This window comes from Sciurus carolinensis, chromosome 9, assembly GCF_902686445.1.
Source record: "Sciurus carolinensis chromosome 9, mSciCar1.2, whole genome shotgun sequence".
Taxonomy (NCBI): domain Eukaryota; kingdom Metazoa; phylum Chordata; class Mammalia; order Rodentia; family Sciuridae; genus Sciurus; species Sciurus carolinensis.
This window is the reverse complement of record NC_062221.1, coordinates 123,175,054-123,194,913: the sequence shown is the minus strand read 5'-3', so window position 1 is coordinate 123,194,913 and position 19,860 is coordinate 123,175,054. Positions and strand designations below refer to the sequence as shown.

Below are 19,860 nucleotides of genomic sequence, written 5' to 3'. Positions count from 1 at the left end.
TATTTAATGGTCATGTTATTTAAAAAATATCTTTGGTACATATGGAATTTATTATGGTATATGAGGTAAGGCAGGGATATTATTTTACTTATCTCTATAACATTTATTGACTACTTCTTTTCTCCAGTGATTTGAGATGATGTCCTCTTTATACATTCAATTTCTATGTGTATCTGAGTGTACTTATATCTGGGCCTTCTGTTTTGCTAATAGACCAGCATGATACTCTTAAATTATTTAGGCTTTTAAAAATGCCTTTATGTGTTTTAGTGCTGGTCCTACTTCTTTGTTTATTTTTCTTCACTAAATTTAGCATCAGGTGATATAGCTTAAAACTGTTTATTTCATTGAGATTTTGTTATATTTACAAATTAATTTATGCAATAGTTCTATTTGTAGAAAGCCTTTTTTTGCTTCAGTGGTATTTTAATATTAATTTTGAATAGATCTCACATTTTTATTGACATATTTTTTTTACTGTTATATTCAAAATCTTTTCTTTCATTAAATCTTCTGAAAGATTGTTTGAATATATGGAAACTACTGATTTTTGTATGTTGATTTTGTACTTGGTCATCTAATTGAGCTATCATACTATTTGTAGTAGCTGTTAATAAAATATCTTGAATCTAAAAAAAAAAACAACAAGCCAGATGTGATGGTGTACTTCTGTAATCCCAATAATTTGGGAGGCTGAGATTTGCATGTTTGAGGCCAGCTTCAGCAATTTAGCAAGGCCCTGTCTCAAAATAAAAAATTAAAGGGCAACCCAAAACAAAAACAAAAACAAAAACAAAAAAACAGAATGGAACTACACAATAATCTAATCAGATCTCATAATAAATCAGTGTAAATTAGGATTCTCATGATTATTGAAATTTGACCATTAGCAACAAACCCTCCTTTAAGTGCATATTTTCATTTTTCAGTTTTATGAACTACTTTTTCAAATGTGACATGCATGAAAATCAGTATAAAGATAAACTGAACTGAGGACACACCTTTGAACAGCTGGATCTCAAAGTGTCAAAGCAAATAAAAACCACATAGCTCTCTTTAAATTGTTATCAGATTACTATAAAATATTTTCTTATTTAATAAAATTATTAAATATTTTAACAATTATTGAAAAAGGCAAAAAAGATTTTCTACCTTTAATAAATTTAAAATAATTTAATATATATTTTTCATTTTTATGATTAGTAAAATTTTTGTTTTGTTTTTTAATACTTACATTAATTCAAAAATGAAAGCACATCAATTATAAAGTATATATATTTATACACACACACACATACAAATACATTTGAAGCTTAGGAATTGTACTTATAGATATGCAGTATTATAAAAAGGAAATTCCTTTTTATGTCCAAGAATAAAATTGAATATAGTCCTCTTCGAAGGACCTGCAAAATAGTAAAATAAGTCACAAGATACTTGTTTTTTAACAGTAACCCTGAGGAAGAGTATAAATGGAGATATTCATTATAAGGCAAATTATTATTGAAAACATTTTTCTAAACTACAGAAAGAATTTTCATATGGAATTGATAGATCATAAAATTCTATTCATATGTAGAATTTTAAAAACTGAGTAAAAAAAAAGAATTAGCATAGGCAGTCCTATAACTTCAAAGAATTTTCTCTATTTTATCTCATTTTATGTCTACTACCATAGAAATCCTGAAAATATTTAGGGCGAAATGTGTTCAGTACCTCTTTAAAGATAGGAAATTGAAATGCATAGAGGTTACCACTTAATCCCATATTTTTAATAATAAATCTTGCTTTCAAGTCTTAAAAATTTACCTTCTCTTCTCTATTTTTCCATTAAGTTTCTCAATTGTTTTAAATCTCACTGATGTTATGTTTGGGTGATGGTGCCTTCAGGCCATAAAATCAGTATCCTGAAATTTGTTGCTACTTGTGTTCTCAAACTGGTGTCTTTTTGATGGGACAGCAAAACGATTAATTGTAATTGTCTTTACACATTCGTTGCTTTGTATCATAATCATTCTAACTTGCCAATAATTGAATTTCTTCGAATGGTTATATGAACATGGATGTTGGGGTGGGTGATGAGTATTACTTACACTCTATTTCGTGTGATTTGTCAGGCACCAAATTCTTTCTCTTCTTGTGAACATATCAAGACTATTTTCTGGCCTTGCTTGCAGTTGCTGCTGTCCTTTGCCTTTCACTGGAATTGGAGTGGAAAGATGACTCCATCCGGATGGGACCCCTTCCCCAGTGGATGGGCCTCCGCCATGTCTTTTTCCCTCTGCTACTCTGTTAGCTTTTTGTTGATGTGTTTTAAAGGCTTACAGTTTCAGAGGTTTCCGTCCATGGTTGACTGGCTCCACTGTTTTGGGCCTAAGGTGAGGCAGAACATCATGGTGGAAGAGTGTGGTGGTGGAGAGTTGCTCAATTCATGGCAATTGGGAGATATATATATATATCTATCTATATATCTATCTATCTATCTGTCTATCTATCTATCTGTCTATCTATCTATCTATCTATCTATCTATCTATCTATATATATGGGGGGAAGAGGGACCAAGGGACAAGAAATACACTTCCAGAACATAGCCCACTTTCTCCAACTAGGCCCTGCTTCCTAAAGTTTTCACCACCTCCCACTAATAAACTCAGATTATTAATCTCTTGGTGGATTAATCCACAGATGAGGTCAGGGTCCTCAGGATACAATCACTTCTCCCAGATCCCACCTTTGAACATTGCTACGTTAGGGACAAAACATAGGAGTCACTGAAGGTCATTCCAGATCTGAACCATAGAAGCCAATTACTTCTGGACTCAATAGGACAGTTTACATGAAAAGGACAATGGCAATTCCATAGATGATGGCGTTATCCTCAATGGAAGAATCCTGGAACTCAGAATCCCTGCATGGAAGAGAGCTGCCTGCCATCCAGGAACACCTGTCTGAACTACTGTGAAGCAAGAAATATAGACACTACATGGGTTTATTTTAAAATAGTTTATCTTACATTAGCAGCATATTTTAACATAGTGTGTTTAATCCAGCATACATCATGCAGTATGTTTTGATTTTGATTATTTTAAGTGTGTTCTTTCAAATTTCATAATCTATTGTGTGTCTCTGGTGACCTTGCTTTGTGATTTTTATTTTATTTTTTTAGTATCTGGGCTGTGACATTTGGTTTACACCCTGGTGGGCAAACCAATATTTAAATCTTATTTCCCATCAAATTTGATAGGAAAGCTTCTCACAGCTTTTCTGTCTGCCTGCTTATGGTTTTCTGCTAGGCTTGCTTAATGTACTGATTTGCACAGTGGAATAAGCTAGAAAACATATTTTAAATCTGAAAGCTTATATTCTGCTGAACATAGCAAACATTGTGAAAAAGCACTAAAATGTGCAAAAATCTGTCAATTCTCCACATCCCTGAATTGTAAAGGCTCTTGTTAAAACTCAAAAAATGGCAGAATACAGATTGTGTCAGGAAAAGTTGTCTTACTGTGTACCACATGGAACACATCTGATAGTTCTACCTGAAGAAATTACACGCAGAGCATTGGCTATTTTAAGAAATAGTCATATGCACTTGACCACATTCATAAGTATTTTATACTTTGCAAGTTCCTGGTTATTATGGAGTCTTGGGAGTGAGCATAACAGTTCAGAAACCATGCAAAACAGGTTCATCCTTAGGTGCCTGCTTCATTATCAACTTAGCTTCTGAGATTTTGGACAATTCAAAGTCCAGTTCCAAGGTTCTGAAACTTCTCTCATGCATCATAGAATTATTAGGTGGGAAAAATCCTTCAGATACTATCTGATACTAATTTCTACATTTATAAAAAGCATAGTCTATAGAAGAAAGTAAATTCTTAAAAATTCTCCAGGAAATCATTTCTTTTTTGGGGGTGTGGTATATGGGGAATTGAACTTAGGGACACTTGATCTCTAAGCCACATCCCCAGCCCTATTTTGTATTTTATTTAGAGACAGGGTCTCACTGAGTTGCTGAGCACCGCGCTTTTACTGAGGCTGGCTTTGAACTTGAGATCCTCCTGTCTAAGTCTTGCGATTATAGGAGTTCGCCACTGTGCCCGGCTTCCAGTAATTTCTACACTTAAAACCATCCTTACACAAATGATTTGACAGTGGAGGTAACATATCAACAGAAAAATAATGTAGTTATGAAAAAGTAGAAACAAAAAGTCCTAAATCAAATGTTGGAGACAGAAGTCACTTACCTGAAGTAGGAATATATATAGTAATAAAAATCATGTATATCTTATTGAATTTGGTGCTTAAAATTCTGAATACGTGGGAGTAATTTGAAGAGAAATTCTGTAGCTTGCTTTGAAAGAATAAAATAGGGAAGCCTGGGGCAAAAATTCAGGTTTCTTTATTCTGCTCTGTCATTTCCTTGCCACACATTACTTTTCCTCACAAGATGGTTTCTTCTTTTCCAACTCACCCTAATTAGGGGAACCAGAGCACAGGAGTGGCAGTTTCTGTCAAGGATACATCTCTAGTTGAGAATTTTGGCAATTTTGCAAATCCAACTATCTTGGGACCAATTATTAGGTGGGTGGAAGGTTATCTAATCCAGGATATAGGGTAGAGAAATGTGGAGTCTGGCAAAGTGGCTTTCTTTGCATTTTAATGGTCAAGTGTGGGTGTGTCACCTGCTGTGGTATGAGTGTGTCTCTTCAAAATTTATATGTTGAAATCAAATCCCCCATATATAGGCATGGAGAAGCAGAGACTTTGGGAGGTAGCCAGATCTTGAGGATAAAGGCCCCATGAATGAGATCAGTGTCCTTACAGAACAGTCTAAAGGGAGATGTTTGTCTCTTTCACCATCCAAGAACGAAGCAATGAAATGCCATCCATGAAGCAGAGAGTGAGTCCTCATCAGACCCCAAATCTGTTCGTACCTTGACCTTGAACTCCCCAGCCTCCAGAACCATGAACAGCAAATCTAGGGTAATTTTGTTATAGCAAAATTACCAGCCCAAGTGGACCAAGTCATATGAGTCTACTGTAGAGACAGTCATCTGACAAACTATTTCTTAAGTTATTCTTTTGATGCTGGGGAATGTGGCTCTGGATAGAGGGAAAACTAAAAGTAGCATCCTATTTAGGATTTGAGCAAACATACGTCTTCATTTTGATGACTAAATTGCTTGAAGAATAGAGAAAGCAACAAAAATGCTTTATATACTAACCCCCCTCAATATATTAAAAATTATATTAAGCTTTTTATTTTCACTCTGTTTTTAAAGACTGACTGCAGCTGTGTTTATTCCTAGTTAATTTTATTATTTAAGATTTAAGGTAGTCTTGCTACAAGAAAGTGGAGTATTTTCTAGGATTTTCATCCACCAAGAAAATGTTCCCATGGGCAAATTTCTAGGGGTCTTGGGAAGTTGCAAAGTGGTGTTTGGTGGTCTTCCCAGATTATACAACCAGGAAATTTCCATGTATTGAAAACCTGAAGCTTAAGCAAATTGAAATCATTCCCTTGGACCCTCAATCTACAAATGTTCTTTCCCCATCTGGACACCAGATTGAAGAAAGCAATTCTGAGTGGTTCCAACCTATCAAGAGCTTCGTAATACCTCAAGAGTGTTCTTTGAAGATCAGACTTTAAAAGGGTAACAGAAAGAGATTGTATCAGATAGGATTCCTTTCAGAACAATCAAAAGAAAACTCATTTCAAAGTGCTCAAAGGTTGAGAAAGTTGATGGGCTCCTAGAACAGCAAGTCCAGAAGTTTAGCAATTCAGTGACTTTGGCCGCAACTTCTTGCCCTTTTCCTGGTTCTATTCATCTAATGGTGCAATTACGGAAGAGGGCTTTGTAGTTTTGGTAAATTGCATGGCACAGTTCACAGGCAGGTGGTGAACACTTCCTCTCCATGATTCCAACCAAATTCTTCAATGTACTCTGAATTTGAACATTTTAGAAATAACAAACATGACTGGGCAAGTGGAGAGAATTGTTTAACATAAGCCAAAAAGGGTCCTTTCCTGCAGCTGGTTGGGGGAGGGCAGTGGTCAACTTGGTCAGAACCAGAGAGCTGTGTGGGGATAAAGGAATGAATGGCAAGGGGACAGCTAATGATGACACAAGAGATCTGCTGAGATTTTCTAAACCAACACTGTGGCGTGAAATGCACCCAGGGTAGTGGACTGGGTACCTTATCACAGAGCAAAGCAATAGTTCACGAATAACCACAGGAATAACAACAGCACCCTCCTGAAGTATTTATTTGTAAAGATTTCACCTATGGATTTCTAGAAATGCACTTTCCTTTTATCTCCAATGACTGTACCTCTCATATTCTGATATATTGCTCAATATTTCTTGCTACCTTTAAGATGATTTAGTGTAATGATTTTTATATTACTGTAAAATTAAATAAAATGTACTAGAACTTATTTTTTCAATTATAGACTGAAACTTCTGTTTAATATGAGAAATAAATGTTCTTCCTTTCCCTCCTTTCTCTTTTTTCTTTCTTTTCTTTGCATTTTCATGTTGAAGGCTACATATTTAGAGAATTTATATGCTGTTGCTGTTAGGATTAAATAAACAACTATTTAGGCAATGATATTAAGTACTGCAGATTATACTGTTCACAATAATCCTTCTATTTTAATTTATTTTGGAGTTTACTTTAGTATCTCATTTGGAATAAAGTAATAGATGGGGAAGTTTTCCAAGTTTTTAGATTATTATTGCCTCCAAAGAGAAGTGATAGTTGGCCTGGGAATAGATTTCTTCAGTTCAAATTGATAGTCATCTTACCTTTAGAGATGTTGAACAGTTTGTTTTTGAAAAACAGAATTGTGAAGAATAATTATGGCCTTCCTCTCTCTTGTCTTTTATGTGTTGCTTGGTTTTCTGTCTGGTTGGTTTTAGTTGGTTGTTTTTGTTTTTGTTTCTTTTATCAAGACCTGTTTTTATTTTTTCCCCTTTCTCATTATTTTTGACTGATATTCAGGTAGCCTCTTTCAATTTAAATTCTTAACTCTTTTCAGTGAGTGAAATTGCCTTAATTTCTTTTGCTTTTTTTCTTTTGCCTTGCTGGGAATGGAATCTAGGGACTCACTGAGCTTCAACCCCAGCACTTTTTATTTTGAGACAGGGTCTCACTAAGTTGCCCAGGTTGGTCTTGAACTTGTGATCCCCCTGTCTCCCCTTCTCGAGTCCCTGGGGATTATAGATGTGGGCCAACATGCAGGCTCATTCTACTTTCTTTGCTACTTCTTCATCTTCCACAGAGAACTATTCTTCACCAAACTTTTGCTTTTGGAATTCTAAATATGAAACAAATGAGAACATTCATCTTCCTATTATCTAATATTACCATATCAACTCCTTTAGTATTTTCTTCTAAGTCTTGTGAGTATTTCTTGGGGTTATACTCCTATGTCCTGTAGCAACCCATTTGCTGCTCACTGCTTCTATTGATCAATACTTGGAAATATGGAAATATAATTTCTATCTGGGAGAAATTTCTTCTTATCCCAAACTATTCTGATGTATAACTATATTGCTCTTTCAAATTTCAGGGACAATAAAAATGAGAGGTTTCAAAGTTTTCTTCTGTTTCTTTCCAGAAGGCCATTTCACCGATGGAAATCAGCTCTGATACCTCAGGTGAGTCTACATGCTTGGAAATACTTTTGTTTCCTCTGCATCTTTGCTACTCCAAGTGTGTTCCATGGATCAGCAGCCCTGGTGTCAACTAAGAGCTTATTAGAAATGCAGAACCTTGAGTCCCACTTCAGAATTTCTGAACCAAAGTAAGATTCTCAAGAAAAATCATCATGTCTAGAATTTTAATGTGAATACAAATCACCTCAGAATCTTGCTCTGCAATTTAAAAATTTTAATACATACTCAGTTAGGCTTGATGTTATTGGAGCCTGGATAGAGCAGCCCTGTCCCTGTCTGTGATGATGGTAGTCCTCTAAATTGGTGCTAATATGAGAGCCACTAGCTGCATGTGACAATGGGCATGTCTTAGTCAGATTTTTGTTGCTGTGAATAAAAGATCTGACCAGAACTATTTTTTTTTAAATTTTTAACACTATTTTCGGATGTTGATAGACCTTTACTTTATTCACTTATTTATATGTGGTACTGAGAGTCAAACCCACTCCCTCACACATGCTAGCCAAGTGCTGTACCACTGAGCCACGACCCCAGCCCCAGAACTATTTTAAAGGAGGAAAAGTTTATTGAGGGCTCATGGTTTCAGAAGTCTTAGTCCATAGAAGGCCGGCTTCATTCCTCTGGGCTCAAGGTGAGGCTGAACATTATGGCAGGAGAGTGTGGCGAAGGGAAGCAGCTTACATGGTGATCAGGAGGCAGAGAGAGACGCCACTTGCCAGATACAAATATATACCCCATGGCCACGCCCTCAATTAACCACTTCCTCCAGCCACACCCCACCTGCCTCCAGTTACCACTTAAGTTAATCCTATCAGGGAATCAATTCACTGATTATATTAAGACCCTCACAAGTCAATCATTTCTCCTCTGAACCTTCTTGCATTGACTCACACATGAGCTTTTGGGAGATACTTCATATCCAAACCATAACAGGGCGCTTCATCTAAATTTATGTTTAAATGACCACCTGTGGTAAGTGGTTACCTTATTGGATGCAACAACAACATTGGCCTTGCAAAGTGCTGGGCACTTAGAATTTAATAAATACTAATTAAAATTCATTTAAGATTCTCTGATATACATCTGGAGAGTAGTTTGGAATATGCATAAAGGTCCAAATAGCCACATTTCTTGCCTGTCCACAAATTGTCTTCCACTGTTATCAGTAGACTATTCAAATAACTTGAGTCATTTGCCAGAGTGGATTGTTCATTTGCACCAAGAAGCTTCCATGGTTTTCTAAACCCTGACTGGCCCAGATTTGGGCGACTTGGAAAGAGCATAAAGCTTCTGTACAATAGCTTGCTTCCTTCAGTTTCAGCACCAACTTTCAAAAGCTTGCTGGACTTGTTTTTCTGATGAACAATTTTTTAAAAGTTTGGAATGATTCCCAGAACAATAAGGAATTTTGAGCAACAAATTTTGGAGTGTTTTGAAGTTTTCATTTTAATGTGACTCAATTATTTTAATACAACTTTTAACATATTTTAAAAATAAAATCCTGGTTTGCTGAAATATGAATTAAATTGCTATAAATTATTTTAAATAAAGTACACTTGTCTTTATAATAACTGCCATGTGTCTTTAAATTCAAATAATGTGATTTTTGTTTTTTACCAATGTAAATATTTTCCAGTGTTCGAAAGCATAGTCACTTAAAAGGTATCTTCTGATTGGAAATGCTTTGAGAATAAAGAAGCAGCCATCAAACAGATAAGAATGGTGGGTAACCTTGTTAGAGGAGAAATGGGGAAGGGGCTATGTCGGAAGTTGCCCTGCTCAGGCTGGGGCCAGAGCTAGGACACCAGGGTAGCTGCCTCATTCATTTTCTCCAAACCCCCACTTTCTAGTGTCTGTACCTGGGATGGAAAGTTGAAGGTTTTCTTATTTCTCTTCCTTGATACTCAATCTCTGACTTAGAACAAGTCCAGAATTGCCTTTTAAAAGCATTGCTGTTGTCAGAAATCTTCTTTATCTCCCTCTTTTGATTGGTAACTCCTTAATTTGCAATCTCAGGGACAGCACTGTCTCTATAAGCTTATTTAGTTTTATCAAAAGGAATTGTGGAAGATATGAGTACCAGAACTTAAGCAGATTAAAGCACAGTTGTTAAATCCATAAGAAGACGAGATCTGTGAGTATTAAGGATACCCTGGAGCTGAATGGGAGCTTACTTTTAGAAGTGCCATTGCTTGTCTACTTTGAGGATTTGTTGTGAGATTTTTTTTTTCTTTTTTCATTTTCCATTTAGAAAGTGGGTCATTAAGAATTGTCATTTGCTGAAAAGTTAACCCTGAATGGCATAAATGCCTTGAAAAGAAATGAAGTAGATTTTTTTTTTTTAAAGTTAAAGAAAGCAAGTACTTTAGAAAGTATTTAGAGAAGAATGAAAGATTTAGTGCATTCTGGAAGAGACGTGATATGTTTACCTGCGGCAGAGAGTGCACACGTACGACTGCCCTTGCTCAGAAAAAATTCCCTGTCCAATTCCTTTTGTGGAGACTCTTCCTGCAGTGCTGCAATTGATTTAACCTCCCAGGTAAGGCAAAATTTCAATAGATTAAATCTGATATTAATATCATGGCATTCTCAATTCTTTTTGATCTTGATGGTCTCCTTGACACTTTGTATAAATATCAGGTTAAATAAAGGTGTGGCAAGGATGTGCTCCCTGTTTTCATCTTTTGCAGAATCCTGATGTGACTGTAATGAAATGGTTTTGTTTATCCTGTGACTATGAAGTTAGTATCTTACAGTTAGAGGTTATTACCATGATTTCATGGGAAAAACCATGTCTGTTTAATAAATTTTCATATCCTTTTGTTTTGAATTATTTCTAGCATGTAAGCATTCTATAAATATATGTTTAATAAGTGGATGAATAAAGGAAGAGCAAGTTATAAGGCTGGGAGTGAAGATTAGCTTGGAGAAGGAAGTTTGAAAAACAGGGAAATCCAGGGTTTCTTCAAACAGATTCTGGTAGAATGAACAGAAAGTATTTTTTATTCTTCACAACTTCAATCAATATCCATTGTAGTAGAAGGAAAACAAAGTGATTTATTGGAAGGTTTATGCCTAAAATTCTTGAACCCCCATATGGATAATAAAAGTTAAACCATTTCTCTTTCCTCAACGCAGCTTAACTCAGTCATTCTTCCCCTGGAACAGCTCTTTTGATGCTTAACATTTGACAGAAGTTTCCAATAGCCCTGCTTACTGGCTTCACTGAATTCATTCTCAAAGGAAACCTGTATTTTAGAAACAGAAATGTAATTCCCTTAAGGTAAGAGGAGAGAATGACAAGGCATAAATTTGGGGACTTGGTACAAAATGGTATATAGTTCAATATTGCCGCACAATTTTCAAATTTATACTTGGCAAAATATTAATTTTGAGACTGAATAATTCAATTAGGTGAACACTATTAAGTTTCCCTACACATGACAAGGTCAATGAAAAATTGTCAAGCTTCCATTTTACCAGCTGATTATTTTGCTGTGATCATTAGAAAAATAACTGACATACAGTGACCCAAACTCCTGCGGAATGAAGAGTGAGTCCTGAGATTATTTCTACTGATCATAACCACCAGATTACTGCTCAAACTTCTTCTGCAACTTTCCCAGATGAACATAAATTTATAATTTTAGAGGAAATTCTATGAGAAGAAATTGCTAGAGTCTTGGAGAAGAGTATGCAAATACATTCTATGTTTACACAGTTTGTTAAATGTCTTCCTACTGATATTTTACAATGAAGGAATCAGAAATTTCATCTAAGTAGTCTTGAGAGAAGCTTCATGTTTTTATAAAATGAATGGTATATATTCAGGTCTGATATTTTGTTGTATACATTTCAATATATCCTTCTTTTAGGAGCAGAAATAAGAATTTAATATTGCAAGCAACATTTTAGGTACAGTAAATTTAACCATTCTCACTGTACTTTTTGTGAACACCTTACAATTTTTCAGCTAATGAATTCTTTATGTTTACACAATTTATTGAGGTGATGTTTATGAGACCAAAACTAATTTTACATCATTACGTTATTTATCATCTCATATTTTTTAACAGGGAATTATATCTTTTAACCTAATCTGAATTTCTTGATCAATCTTATATATTCATATGTCATTATTCATTTTCATGTGAGAAGTATGAAGCAGAGAATCAAACATTCTATTTGAACATGTTCATTTTTTGCTGTCCCAAGGTCACAAATGCATACCTTGTCCTGGTCACTGTTGGTCACTGGCCAAGAAAGCAAAATCAGGGTTACTTAGTGCAGCTCTGATAATGCTAATGTGATATTCACATGCATTAGTGAGCGAGTCTTTTTTCCTAAACAGGAAAATCGTAATGAGCATAGGTATACACAAGTGCTTACTAAACACACTCCTAGTTATTTTACATATGTTATGTCCTTCAGCATTTAACCAGAGATCACTACTCCATTGTACACATCAGTCAGGGTTCTAGCAAGAAAAAGGTTGGCACAGTCATTTTGAGTGATCCAAGTAAACTTTAGCGAAGGACTATTTAGTGAAGAGACTGAACCCTGTGGGCAGGGTTAGGGACACCTGTGCTGCTGTGCTGGATGGTCGAAACCCTTGGGGCCAGCAAAGGTCCAAAGCCACTCCCACCTTGAGTCCTGAAAATGCAAGGGAAGGAGGAGTTCACAAGAATCTGGAGACCACAGCTGCATGGAGAGGGACACTAATGGAGTAGTGGCTTCATAGAAGAAAGATACCTAGTAGGAAGTCATATGGGCAAATAGAATCCCTCCTCACTGTCCTTCGACTCTGAGCTCCTGCTGGTGGCCTACACTGGCCAATTCAGGCCAATTCAAGGATTCTCTCATTGAAATAGAAACCAGCCTCCTGGTCATAGAGCAGAAGGACAGGGTGAAGTGAGGATTTGGATGAGCAAATAGAAGACACGCATATAGTCTCCAAGCTCTCCAGTCTACAGGCAGTCCAATTTATATTCCCTGGGCCTAGTGTTTCATTTTATTGCTAACTTTGTTTGGGCCTTTTCTATTTTTTCTAAAATGTGAGCTCTCACAATCCCTAGAGCCTTCTTTGACTCTTCTGAGCCACATGCCTAGAAAACTGTACTTGAGTCTAGGCTTGGTGGACTTCCTCCACCCCTTTGTGCCAGGTTTCAATTGTCACCTCCTTTAAGAGGTCATCTATGACCATGTCATCCATAAAGCCCCCCTCGCCCATTCACTTTGTAACATATACTCCCTTTATTTGACTCACAACACATACCATGAACATTATCTTGTTCACTTCTTTGTTAAATGGAATCTAAGTTTACAGGGCAAGGACTTGCCTGTCTTCTTGATCACCATACTTCAAGTGCTTAGAACATTTCCTGGTATGTGAAAGTAATTCACTAACTCTTTAAATGAGTCCATATACAATTAAATCCACACAACAATATTCTTAATTGTATAGATGAAGATTTGAGGGATAGGCATATCTAAGACTGTATAACTGGTAAGTGGTAAGACTGAAGTACAGTAATAGACATCCTGAAGTACAACCTAATAGATCAGAGGCACTAAGTTACTGCCTTTTCAAAGGTTAATGGGGAAGACACTATGACTTTGTTCCTGGCCTGTCAGACTTAACGAAGCTTTAAATGATGCCTGACTTGTAAACAAGGCAATGGTTTGGTGATATAGAAGATTCTGAGTCAATGATTGTAGCAGAGTAGAGAAGAGAATTTGAAATAAACTCCAGTCTAAGTAAACCTGTATAAGGGTAGTTTTGGAATGTGCCTGTGGATGGTAAACATTTTCCAACCTACCATATTTCATGCAGAAAGCAACTTCTGCTCGGCATTGCTTTTCAAGATGGTTGGATGAAAACAAGAAGCAGCTTGTTTGCTGAAATGTTAGCTGTTTTGAGTTAAAAAAAAGAGAGAGATATGTAAATTTTGTTCCCATTGAAAAAATAAAAGGTACAATTTAAACCCTTTCTTCATTTTATATTTCACTTAAGCTCATTTCTCCTCCTTGCTTTCCGAATCAGATCCAGTTGGGATATAGAGAGTAATGTCACTTCTGGTCAAAACTAGGCACTTGTGCATTTATGTAATCATTTTCACTATTCTTGGTTTTAATTACACAAAATTAAAAAAAAAAAAAAAGCTGACAAAGATGTTGGCTCCAAATGTGGAAGTGAGAGATGGTGGGGATGAGGAGAAGAGGACGGGAGAGCAAATGTGTTTCAGTGTGTGTGGTGTGGCGTTTTCTGTGTAATTCTTCTGGGAACGACCTTCCTGCTAAATGCCCTTCTTCCTCTACGGCAACCATTTCTCACTCGTGTTTGCTGCTCCCTGTTTGTAGGAAAGCTATGTGCAGAGAGGGGATAAGCACTGCCCTAATTATCATGATTTCTCACCTGGACATTTCCTCTCACAATTTATAAACTTGTGTTTGGTTGGTAGTGAGAGATAAGGCATTTTATCTATCATTATTCCATTTTATTTAATTTTTGTAACCAAAGCTTCCAAGCCTTTCCTACTGACAGAAGTATTTTTGTGCTATTTATTTTCAAGTCAGGTTCGGGGTCAAAAGACACTGACATACCCAGCAGTTGCTAGAAGACATGATGGGGTCCAACACCTTGTCGTAACCACTTATTGTGCCGAGAGTTCTGAACACTTGATTGGAGAAAAGCGTTCTTCACCCCGTAGCTATTTTTGTAATGAACAGGCTCCTGGTTCAAGTTTTTCTCATCTCTTTATTGATTTCTTAGTGTCATTAAACAAACGATGGTGGTTAAAATAATGCATTTATTATTTTCACACATCACAGCTGTCAAAAAGACAAAATAACAAATTTGGTTTCAAGATTATAATAAGCTAGAACTTGGGATTCCAGAATTGGATAACGCCTACTTCTATAGAATAGAAGAAGGGTTCTAATGAAGTGGGCAGGAGAGTTTAGCCTTCCAGAAAAAAGGACTGAAGAAAGAATAGAAAACAAACATGGATTTCAAAGTTACTATCCTTATAGGGTCAAAACAGGTGACTTCTTTAATAGGCTGGCTCAGGTTGATTGGTTGTTCTTTCCCTTTTTTCTTTTTTTTTAATTGACCCCTTTCCAAATTCTAGGTGATTACTGTGATTAGATGCCACCTGGCATGAATGACTTCATCCTGGTTTGTCCTGTTTTCTGGGGTCTAATGCAGAAGGCTAGTCCAAAACAATAGTCTCCTATAAATTTTATTTAACAGCGTGATACTGAAAAGAGTACAGGGCCAAAATGGACAGCCTGAGAGGTCAAATAGCATAGTTAACTGCTTATGGTCCTGTTTTATTGAAGCAAAATCTGGCATGAAGCAAATTATTGCCAACCTCGCACCAGAAGCTGGTCATGCTGACTGCCTTGAACTGAGATGATCCTAAGTGTTTCTGTGTTTGTTTGTTGGTTGTTGTTATTTGTTATTATTTATTTATTTATTTCCAGGTTGGATTGGAAATTAAATAAGGAAATCATGAATTTGGAAGTTGCTCACATGTCATCTCAAGAAAAGAGAATCGAAGGAGATTCAGGAAAATAAGTTACCATGAAAAGATTTAGAAACCGAAAGCATTGTCACCGTGCTGAATATGTCATTCGTTGCTGGAGTGTGCAATTCGTCATTTCTTGAAGATTTATGATGTGAGACAGTTTGATGTGGGTCCAATGTTAGACACAGTCGTAACTCGGGAGTGTGTTTGTCACATACCCTTAGTTGTGGATGCATTTGAAATAGTCCATGTGGCTAACAGGATAGTGTCTCACAAGATTCAGCAGGGGCCCTGGCTGATACCTCAGTGGACCACTGAGGCTACTCCATGGTTTTCCTGGCAAGGATCATTGAGAAACCTGAACTGAGAGCTGTTATTCACAGTCCAAATCAAATACCTTCTCAGCCTCCCGGTGGATTTTAGGGTTTGGCTTCACAAGGCATTTGAGGCTGCTGGGCCATTGGAGAAGTTGGGATGTCCATAATTTGCCATATGCCAGGTCATCGATAAAGTCTCAATTGAATTTAATATGTGAATGTGTACGCATTTCATTTTTTAATTATTTGTTTCATTTTTTACAGACTGCATTTTGATGCAATGTACACGAATGGGGTACTTCCTTTGGTTTCTTTTTTTTTTATTTAAAAAAAGAGATTTATTTAAGAAACACGTAGACAAGACAGAACACTTCATAAGCTATTTTATGCAATAAAACAGAGAAAAATTACATATTTTTGCAAGCATAAGCATGCCAGTATGCACATATTTGCATAAATAGAACAGTTATGAGCAAACTTAAAGAAACGGGTTAAGAGAAATTTATAAGTGCTAGTCAATATGATTGGTTTGCCCAGCTTTTGATCTATGATCATCTGAAATACTGAAACAGATGATCTAAGTCTTTTTTTAAAATTTATTTTTATTGTAAACAAATGGGATAAATGTTGTTTCTCTGTTTGTACATGGAGTCAAGGCATACCATTTGTGTAATCATAAATTTACATAGGGTAATGGTGTTTCATTCACTCTGTTATTTTTCCTTCCCCCTACCCCTCCCACCCATCTTTTCCCTCTATACAGCCCCTCCTTCCTCCATTTTTGCCCCCTCCCACCCCCCCATTATGTGTCATCATCCGCTTATCAGCAAGATCATTCGTTCAATTAGAATGGCCATTATCAAGAATACAAGCAACAATAGGTGTTGGCGAGGATGTGGGGAAAAAGGTACACTCATACATTGCTTGTGGGGTTGCAAATTAGTGCAGCCACTCTGGAAAGCAGTGTGGAGATTCCTTAGAAAACTTGGAATGGAACCACCATTTGACCTAGCTATCCCACTCCTTGGCCTATACCCAAAGGACTTAAAATCAGCATACTGCAGTGATGCAGTCACATCAATGTTCATAACTGCTCAGTTCACAATAGCCAGATTGTGGAACCAACCTAGATGCCCTTCAATTGATGAATGGATAAAGAAACTGTGATATATATATATATATATATATATATATATATATATATATATACACAATGGAATACTACTCAGCCATAAAGAATAATAAAATGATGGCATTTGTAGGCAAATGGATGAAATTGGAGAATATCATGCTAAGTGAGATAAATCAATCTCATCTTTTTCTTTCTATGGTTGTGCACGGTGTAGGTTCATACCATTTGTGTAATCATACATGTAAATAGGGCAATGATGTCTGTCTCATTCCACCATTTTTCATACCCCTCCTCTCATTTCCCTCTACCTAATCTAGTTGGTATATGAATGAAAGTCATGAGTCAGAGACAAAGATTAGAGAAAGCACAACACAGAAGACATATTCTAGGAGTAGCTGGGGCAATCAAATTTAGCAGAAATTGTGTCATCCTATTTATTTTTGGAGTCAAGAGAGAATTTGTGGTCTTGAAGGGAGAGACCATGATTTTTCTCCTCCCCTTCAACTCTCTTTTCATTTTCCATCATTTATATTTGGGAGCCTATCAGAATTTGAGGCAATTTATATCAGGGTGAATGGTTGGGAAATATGACAAAGAGGTCTTTCTTTCTTATCCTGATTTTACAAAATGAAAAACTGAGTATGAAGAGATTAATGTGTTTCTTACAAATGTCATGGCTATTAAGTGACAGAAGAGATTCTAATATTTGTATGAATTCAGAGTCATATATATATATACATACATATATATCTATTAAAAATTTTTTTTTTTAAATTTTTGGTACTGGGGATTGAGGGATTGAACTCAGGGGCACTTGACCACTGAGCCACATCCCCAGCCCTATTTTGTGTGTTATTTACAGACAGGGTCTCACTGAGTTGCTTAGCACCTAAGTTTTGCTGAGGCTGGCTTTGAACTCATGATCCTCCTGTCTCAGCCTCCCAAGCCACTGGGATTACAACAGAGACTATATTCTTAATCAAAACACTGTATTATAGGTTCCATGAGAAGTATTTTAATCATATCCTGACTATATAGGACTAAAGGGAGATATGTGAACAGCAGAAGTTACTTATTTCTCATCTTGTTTCTTTATATGCTGCATTAAAAAATCCACATGTACCTGACAGAGAGGAGCTGAAAATATGGGAGATGAATTCCTACTCATGGCATTAGACTCACCAGGGTGGGACTCTGAAAAAATACCTGGGAAGACATGGTTACGGGAGTGCATTGGATTTGCCCCTGGGAACTGTAATCTGGCCATTCACTCCAAAGCTCGAATGTGTGATCTCCTACCTGCTCAGAACTCATTTTCTCAGGAAAAAAAAAAAAAAAAATGGAATTGAACACATTTCTGCTTGAACTCACATTTACAACCCAACTGAATAAAAGGATGATTGAGGTATGGGTCTCTTGTAGCCAAACCAATGGGAAAAATTGCTTAGATTGAGTATGTGATGCAATGGGAGTTCTTAAACTACCCAGAAGTCATTTCCCAACAATTACATGTTACTATCTAATGAGGAATATAAATGGTTCAATGATCATAATATGACATTATGGTTATTTATTAAATATGTAATTGCTTTGGCATGCAATTTAGTTGTATTTCTACCAGTCATCTTTCAGTTCTACATTAATTATAGTCAATTATATTTTGGTGGAGGAAAAATGTGGCAGTTGTGATGTTTTTTGGTCTTTGATTTTGCTGTTGATGGTCCACAGCTTTGATGCACTCTTGAAACGACTCTAATAAAGCAATGTGTTTTGTTCCCCGTTTAATAAAATAAAACCAGTGGGATGCTTTACTTTCAGAAATGTTTGATAAAGTATCCCTCTCATTGAGCTAAGAGAAAAAGCAGTGGATTTTTTTTTTTTTTTCATTTTGAGCTCTAGGAGGCAAAGTACCTAAGTATAATTCACTGTTCTTTATGTGACTTTCTCACAACATCCCATTTTCCCTTTTCTAGTTCTTTTGAATAATTCTCACAGTTCTTGGTGAGCTGCTAATCAGTTTAGCCTGTGAAATCAAAGATGGAACAAAGTACATTACTGTGCAGGGAGATGAGCCTTTTATTTTTAAGTAATACAGCATGTCTCTTGGACACCCTTTTTCATTTAGTGAGAACTGAAATTTACCAAAATTCTTAGTAAACTATAGCATCTTCTTCTTTTCTTTCTTTGATGGATATATTGATATTAATTAACATAATTTAACATTAATATGCACTACATATTGAAATTAAATATACATGCTTCTCAGTTTACAAGTGCAGGGTTTACTCTTAGGTCTTTTCTTTTTTCTTTGTACCGGGGATTGAACTCAGGGGCACTGAACCCCAGAGCCACATCCCCAGACCTATTTTGTATTTTATTTAGAGACAGGGTCTCGCTGAGTTGCTTAGTGCCTCCCTGTTGCTGAGGCTGGCTTTGAACTTGCAATCCTGTATCAGCCTCCCTAGCTGCTGGGATTACAGGTGTGCAGCCACTGCACCCAGCAGGTCTTTCCTTAACATACAGGAGACATTATTGGAAATGCTTGGCTAGCACCGGGCAATACCTTGTAAGATGCTTAATCACAAATCATGAGTAAATGAGAGCCCGAAGCATATCACCTTCACTGATGGGATTTTTGTAGTTACCTATAGCATTTTGAGGCTGTGTTCATGTCCATCCACATTGCAAAATTTGCTGTCATCATTATAATTGATCATGGTTTAGCTACTATGGGTTTAGACGGTGGCAAATAGTTTTTGGAATTCTTTATAGTTAAAAAAAAAAAAAAGACACACCCAAGTGATCGTTTACATAGACTTCAAATTCTGCCAGTGCAAGTGAAGCTGAGCCTCCAGCTTCAACCCAGCCACGTCCCTGAAAGCTGGTACTTGACATGCTGAGTGTTGGAGGGTGAAGAGTAATTTCCCCGCCTCAGTTGCCCTCATGTTCGACTGTACTTTGGGAATTCACAAGTTAGGGTGCAGCAACACTTTATATTTTTGGTAGACATTCATTTAGTGGGAACATTCATGTTTTGTAAAATGAAAACTCAGTTTTCTGGATTTGCAATTTTGTTAAGAAAGTTTAGTTGTAACTGGGAAGAAGATTTTGTCTAGTTCATTTTTTACAAAAGTTTTGTTTGAAGGCGATTCCAAGAGGCTTCCCCAAAAGAAACATATTTAATTATACATTTTAC

At 36.3% G+C, this 19,860-nt stretch overlaps 1 long non-coding RNA gene across 1 annotated transcript; it reads left to right on the top strand.

Moving 5' to 3' along the window:
- The first annotated feature begins 9,660 nt into the window (after positions 1-9,660).
- Positions 9,661-15,815, top strand: LOC124992325 (uncharacterized). The gene is made up of 3 exons (XR_007110098.1): positions 9,661-9,820; positions 9,938-10,225; positions 15,172-15,815. It is a non-coding gene; the product is annotated as an uncharacterized LOC124992325 (long non-coding RNA).
- Positions 15,816-19,860: the final 4,045 nt, after the last annotated feature.